Source organism: Rhinoderma darwinii, chromosome 5, assembly GCF_050947455.1.
Source record: "Rhinoderma darwinii isolate aRhiDar2 chromosome 5, aRhiDar2.hap1, whole genome shotgun sequence".
NCBI classification, from domain to species: Eukaryota; Metazoa; Chordata; class Amphibia; order Anura; family Rhinodermatidae; genus Rhinoderma; species Rhinoderma darwinii.
Genome location: NC_134691.1, coordinates 122,994,076 through 123,001,036, shown reverse-complemented (window position 1 = coordinate 123,001,036; position 6,961 = coordinate 122,994,076). Strand labels below are relative to the sequence as shown.

The 6,961-nt window shown below is 38.8% G+C and overlaps 1 protein-coding gene across 1 annotated transcript in view; it reads left to right on the top strand.

Annotated features, from left to right (window-relative positions):
- Nucleotides 1–808: 808 nt before the first annotated feature.
- DSEL (dermatan sulfate epimerase like) overlaps nt 809–6,961 on the top strand; it is a 31,446-nt gene continuing 25,293 nt past the window's right edge. The window contains exon 1 of the mRNA XM_075826472.1: nt 809–1,341. The gene's annotated coding sequence lies outside the window, so the exon portion shown is untranslated. The remainder of the gene's footprint in view (nt 1,342–6,961) is intronic.

The window sequence follows — 6,961 nt, the reverse complement described above, 5'->3', positions numbered from 1 at the left end:
ATGGCTTTTAAAATGTGACGATTCAGAAACGTAAAGCATAGATTGCTCTTTTAGGCCCAAAATAGGCTGGTCACTAAAGGGTTAAGAGCCTTTTTACAGAGGGCTATAATTGGGTGAAATATCGTAATATCGAGTAACAGTTTGCATTCATTGGTTAGTGTAAACATGTTCAGTGAACACATGACCAGAAATAAATTGCTCGCTTGTCGTTGGTCTAATTGTTTATGATGACTTATAATTTATCATATGTTGGCGTGATATCCCCATGTAAACAGGCATCGGCCAGCAGACGAGACAGGTGTGGAAATGTTGAAAGAGACTCAAAAGAGGAAAGACAAGTGATCTTACAAGCGATCGAAATCACGAAAATACATACGATTATTGTTACATATGAACGAATATCTTTTGAACGTTAACGACTCGCTATGTCATCGATCGGCGCTTGTTTTAACATTTTTATCTGTACGTGTATTAGGACCCCCAGTCTCAAATGTATGACATGTTAATCCCTGGCTAAAAACAGAATTTGGTTTTACAAAAGTGGAGAACATATTTGACAGGCCAGGCTTATATTCACAATAAAGAGATCTCTCTGTGAAATAGCTCAAATTGATGTCAGCTTATTTATTTATTGTATTGAAATATCTGCTCCACTATGATGTCTCAACAATCCCATTACTCCACAACAGAAACATTATATGCAGCAGATTCACCTACACCTGCATAAAGTAATAGCAATAACCTGCTTCCTTCATGTCTGTCTGCATAAAACCTCTGGGTTATTTTTTCCTTTCCTATAAAGATCAGCACTAGGATCCAGGGGACATCAGGCAGTAAGTGAGCTGTCTGCTGAGCTCCACCCTCATCCCCATCACATTGAAGCTTTCACCCTTTGCTGCACTCCAGAATCATCTCTGTATTTCCCTTTTCTTGGATCTGGACACCCTATTATGTGTTCCCTTGTGAATGCTGATCGCCTGTGCTGACATCTCAGAGATGGCAGGATCATGTTAGCTGTGCAGAGAAGCAATACACACAGTCTGCTGCAGCAGTCATACAAGAAACCTTCCATCTGCATCCTGGAAAACCAATTCTTACTTCCTCTCCAGACTTTTGGCTGTAGATGATCATTCCTGCAATGCTTGCAGCTGCTACACAGACCTGCATGATCTCAATACAGAGCTGAAGTTTCATCATTAACTCTGTTTTGCTTGCAGAAAAGGAAACAAAATAATATATTTCAACCTAATAATAATAACGCCCCATTTCCATCACATCTTTGGCAGCCACTCAGATGCGTTATTCCTCATGCCATCCCAGTCTCTACCCTGCCTTGGCATGGTGAGTATATCCCTAATCTGCTATTACTTCTCCGGATTGCTCTATCTTAATAATTCTGTTTTATTTTTTTGTGTGTTGCTAGAAAATAAATAGACTCCATCTAGTGGATGCTGTTTTTCATTATGTGGGGATTTCTGATGTCTATATAGTGTTTGTGTTTTGTTACAAAAATGTAAGTGATCATTCGCCAATCATGCCACAAGTTTACATAGGTGAATATTATAAACAGTCAGAGAGGAAACAGTATCCAGGATGTTTGCAATATAATGTAGACATGTCAGTAATATGTTACAGCTGTCTGGCACAATCTGTGAAGTTTGACTGCAGAGGGTTTTCTAGGGTGATGAACAACTTCTCTATAGCCATAAAATTAACAAACTTTGGGATATAATTGATTTTGTGAGTCATACACGTTCCTGGGCTTCTGTAACACGATTCTTCTACCAGTCCCTGTTTACAGTACCACGCAATGTCACCTGTATGTAGGGTATGTTCACACGCTAAACGAAAAACGGCTGTAAAATACGGAGCTGTTTTCAAGGGAGAACAGACCCTGATTTTCAGCTGTTTTTAAGCATCAAATGTTTTTTGATGCGTTATCTGCAGCCGATTTTGGAGCTATTTTTTAATTGACACAGTGAAAAACGGCTCCAAAAACGTCTCAAGAAGTGACTTTGTACGGTGCGTTTTTGTACATGCCGTTTTTTTCAAACGGCCGCGTAAAAAAAACGCCCCGTCGGAACGAAATGCTGTTTTTCCCAGAATGGCCAGATGTTTGGAGGCATTCAGCTTCCGTTTTTTTCAGCCATTTGTTCGGGGTGTTTACGGCCTGAAAAACAGCTGAAAATAAGCTGTGTGAACATACCCTAAGGGTGTCGTCCATAGTGACTTCACCAAAGTGGGCCACAATTAGAAACATGTCGTGATTATGGACGACAATTCATTGCGTACAGAAGTGAACAGGGGGGACAAGAGGACAGGGGACTAAGAGAGAGGCAGATTTATTTATATATATATATATATATATATATATATATATATATATATCAGTAGTTGGCAAAAAAAATGTAGACTTGGGGAGCCAGTTAGATAAATTTGGAATACAATTTAATAATAATCATCTTTATATAATGCCAATATATTCCACATCGATATACATTCAGGGGAAGCAATAAACATACAAAATGATGAACAAAGTCAACAAACAATGTGACAAAAACTGGCCATAAAAGCCCTATCTATCTATCTATCTATCTATCTATCTATCTATCTATCTATCTATCTATCTATCTATCTATCTATCTATCTATCTATCTATCTATCTATCTATCTATCTATCTATCTATCTATCTATCTATTCCACCCAGCTGGTTCTTCAGCCTATGAGTGATATAATATTATAATATCACATATTAAAAAAATATATAATATAAAAATAGGTGTGTATAGATATTAATATTATAGACAAATAGTGAAACTAGGTTGAATAACCAGCTGTTGCATAACAGAACGAGACATTTGTCAAATGAATACAGGTGAATTAGGAAATGGTAGGCACATAACCTGTGTACCATGTAGTCATGTTTGGATTCTCAATGAGTATGAAGGTTTTACTTTGAGACAAGGGCTAAGTACCATTTTCTACATTAACCTGTATCTATATATGTGTCTGTAGATAGATATAGTTATGTAAAAGTGTGAGATTACAAAAACGTTTAAAAAGGTAATGCCATATTATTGCTGACACTTTTGTTTAAAGAGGTCTTCCCACCACAGTCATTGAGGGCATATCAGTAGGACATGTCATCAATGTGTGATCTGTGGGGGACCGGACACTTGAACCACACTGAAGCCTAGAATAAAGGAGCTTTAAATGAGGGGAACTTTAAATGGAGCAGTAGTCGAGTATGCAAGGTGCCTTTTCTGTCAAAGTCTATGGGACTGACAGTCTCAGCCGAGTACAGAGCTCGGCTGTTTCAGTCTACCCCATAGACATTGAATGGAGCAGCAGGGGGCATGCTTGACAGCCTCTCTATTCAAGTTTCTCCTCACTGCTAAGGGTCCAATGAGAAGGAACACGGGCACCGGTAGTGGTCTCAGCTGTGGGGCTGCCAAGCAATCAGACATTTATCACCTATCCTATGGATAGATTATAAATATCTCTTGTGGGAACACCCCTTTTATTCCCTACACAGTGCTTTGTAATGAGCAGTGCTGTGCTTTCGAAAGCCAAAGGATCTGCACCAATTTATCAAGTACTGTGGCCCTTGCATTGTAGTCAATGTTAAGGGTACCAGCATTTGAACCAACAATGCCTAGAGCAAAATCTGAGGCATATTTATTAAAATATCAGTGGGTTCATGATAAGTCCTTTCACACCGATCAGTTTTCTAGTCCATCTGTCTGTCATCCCTTCCGTTGTAAAGGATTATCTACCATTTTTTCCTTTAGTAAGAGGTTCTGCAGAAACCTCAGTATTTTATTTCCAACATTGCAGAACCTCTAAATACAGATCTAAGCTGCTGCAGATCTTTACGCCTCAGCTGCTGCAGAAATAAGGGCTTGTCTTATAAAGAAAATAATGGTTAACTTGATTCTTTCTCATGGTGCTCTATTGTCTCCCCTCCATGCAGGATGTACCAGATTCTTCAATTGGGCACACGCCCTGTTGATGAATCTAGCGTAAACTGAAGACCATGTTGATCTAGACCTATAATCTACTTGTGTAATGTTCATAAATGGGCCGCACTCAGCACAAACCTGAAGCCCTCCCACATGTTCTAACACATTCCTTTATGTTGGAAAAAGGGGCGAAAGGGATTTATAAATATGGCGTTGGGCACGAATACACTATATTTTTAAATATATTTATGCCTGAAAATTAGAGTAAATATATTGATAAATCTGCCTCATAGTGTGCTTATTAAATAGGTCTTGTGATTCGGCGTAATATTCCTTACATTCTTGATGTATAAACAAGAATAAAAATATGTAAACAGATCCAGCTTGCTCATTGGATTCAGGATGTTTGGTACCGACATTCATTTTGGCGTCCGTTTCAGTACGATTTTGTGCTAAATACCAAAAAAAATTGTGAAAGGTTAAATGAATGTTTTGGCATCATATTATAATGACAGGTCCTACTACTAGCTAATACACCAAATGGCACAAAACTACTGTGCTGTACGGTGTACTCATAGTTATGAGTGCCTTATTTAAGATCCTGTTGATCCCTACACCTCCTCCAACACCCCTCAACTAATGATTGATTGCTGCCAATGTGTACAGGTATATGCGCTGTCAATCATTGGTGAGGAGGGCAGAAAGAGGTGGGGGAGAGGCTCCGAAGTCATCAATACAACAGAATCTTAGCTGAATCCACTGTAGTCTTTCTTCTAAGCTATTAAACCGCACAATATTTATTGTTCCGTTTGGTTTAATATCAACTCGGAGATGTCATTATGATATTCTGTTCTTAAATTGTTCTGCATATTTTCATGACAGATCCACTTTAAGGGAATGTTCAGATAAACAAAATGACCATCGTATTTCTGTAGATTGAAGAAGATTAGTAGCTGCTCAAAATCCTCTGGTGTCACTTATCTCATGTGGAGCCCATAGACATTGCATTGACTTTGGATCCCTCCAAAAACAGAGAGATCTACCACCCGTTTTTTGTTTATGGCCAGCTTCAGTCTCCTTTTGATCTCTTGTTTACAATTTAGTTGTGTTTTTTTTTTTTTTTTTTTTTTTACCAAGGACACATACTGTAATTAGGACACATTATTACATTACATCTACATGCAAAAGTCAGTTCTTATAGGAAAAATTATCCAAATAATGAATGGTTCTACACTTATTCTAAATATTCTTAGCTTTATCGCCAAATACTGAACTTTAATAAACAGAATTATGCATTGATCCAGGAAAGGTGAGTAAAAAAACCATAGAGACAAAAGAAAGATAATTAGCAGAAAATGGTCAGGTTAAAGGAAACAGAGCAACATTGAAAACTCTACAACAACAACAAGGGTAGAAAGGAAGTTCGGTCCAGCGCTTAGGTAGAAGTAAAACGGAAGGAATTTCCAAGTTTAATGAAGTTCCATTAAAAGGTCCATTAGAGTATGGTCCCGGTGTGTGGGTAATGAGAGGAAAGATCCTGTAAAGCCTACGCGTTTCGGACGATACCGACGTCCTTAGACCATCAAGTACGATTTACACCAAGAAGTTCCCAATTAATCCACAAACTTTAAATACCATCAACATATGACATTACGATGTTCTTGCTGCACATGTAGTATTATTAATGACTATTACTTACCAGATATACGAACGGCCACATCCAACTCTAACATCCTCTCACTTCCGGATTGCGTTCCAGGTGACGTGTTGAGCCATGGAACGCAATCAGGACTCAGCTGTTACCACCGGATATAGTATAAATGGGCCAGGGCGCCAGTTTCAAATCACACTACAGCCAAGTCTAAGGACGTCGGTATCGTCCGAAACGCGTAGGCTTTACAGGATCTTTCCTCTCATTACCCACACACCGGGACCATACTCTAATGGACCTTTTAATGGAACTTCATTAAACTTGGAAATTCCTTCCGTTTTACTTCTACCTAAGCGCTGGACCGAACTTCCTTTCTACCCTTGTTTCTGCTACGTGTGCCGACACGATAAGGATCCAGGCGCTGGCAGCGACACTCATATTGTGTCAGGTGAGCTGGAGGATCCCTCCCTTTGTTTTCTACCTCTACGAAATCGGTTTTGCCTCACGTGCTCACACCTGTCAAATTGTCCATATTTATACAACAGTAAGCTAGCAGAATATCTGTACATAGTGTTGTTATCTGAAAAAATTCTTCTGTACCTAACGGTGTGTTTCATGGGTCAATGAAAGTCTGCCTAACTAAGGAAAAATTTATACTACAAATGTATGCGTGACACTATGATCACGCTGGATATCAGTTTACATTTAAACTGCAACTAAATACACCCAATACGTTGGCTTTATCTTCTGCATTTATTTGATTTTAACTCACCACAACAAGGTTGTATATACCCTGGAGACTCTCGCTGAACATACAGGACGTCATTAACTATTTCATCCACATGGCTAACGAGGTTCTACTAACTCGAACAGAACTAGCAGAAAAAGTTTTTGGTGTGAACGATAATTTGACGGAAAATGAATCCAACATGGAGGACCTATTTCACGGTCTTGAGAAACACCTAGCGCAACAAGCTAAAATTTGGTGGGATCTCACCACTCTCAAAAACTACATTGCTAAGGACATGATACCCAGAGGCCTTAGACTGCGGAAAACACCCACCTTTATCTACACCGAAAATTTTATCAAAGAATGGAACGAAACACTATCTGACTGCTCCATTAAATTAATGAAATTAATTACCAAACAGGAGGAAACAAAACTATTGGAATTAGACAAACAAATATCAGATAACAGAGAGCAGCTAGAGGCCTTTTCCAGCTCACCTTCCTTCTCCTTTCTCCAGTCACGTACATCATCAGCCATCGACAAACTTGATCGTTCTATAGCAGAAACGAAAAAAAATAAGTTCAAACGAGACACCAAGGATTATGCGCTAAATGAAA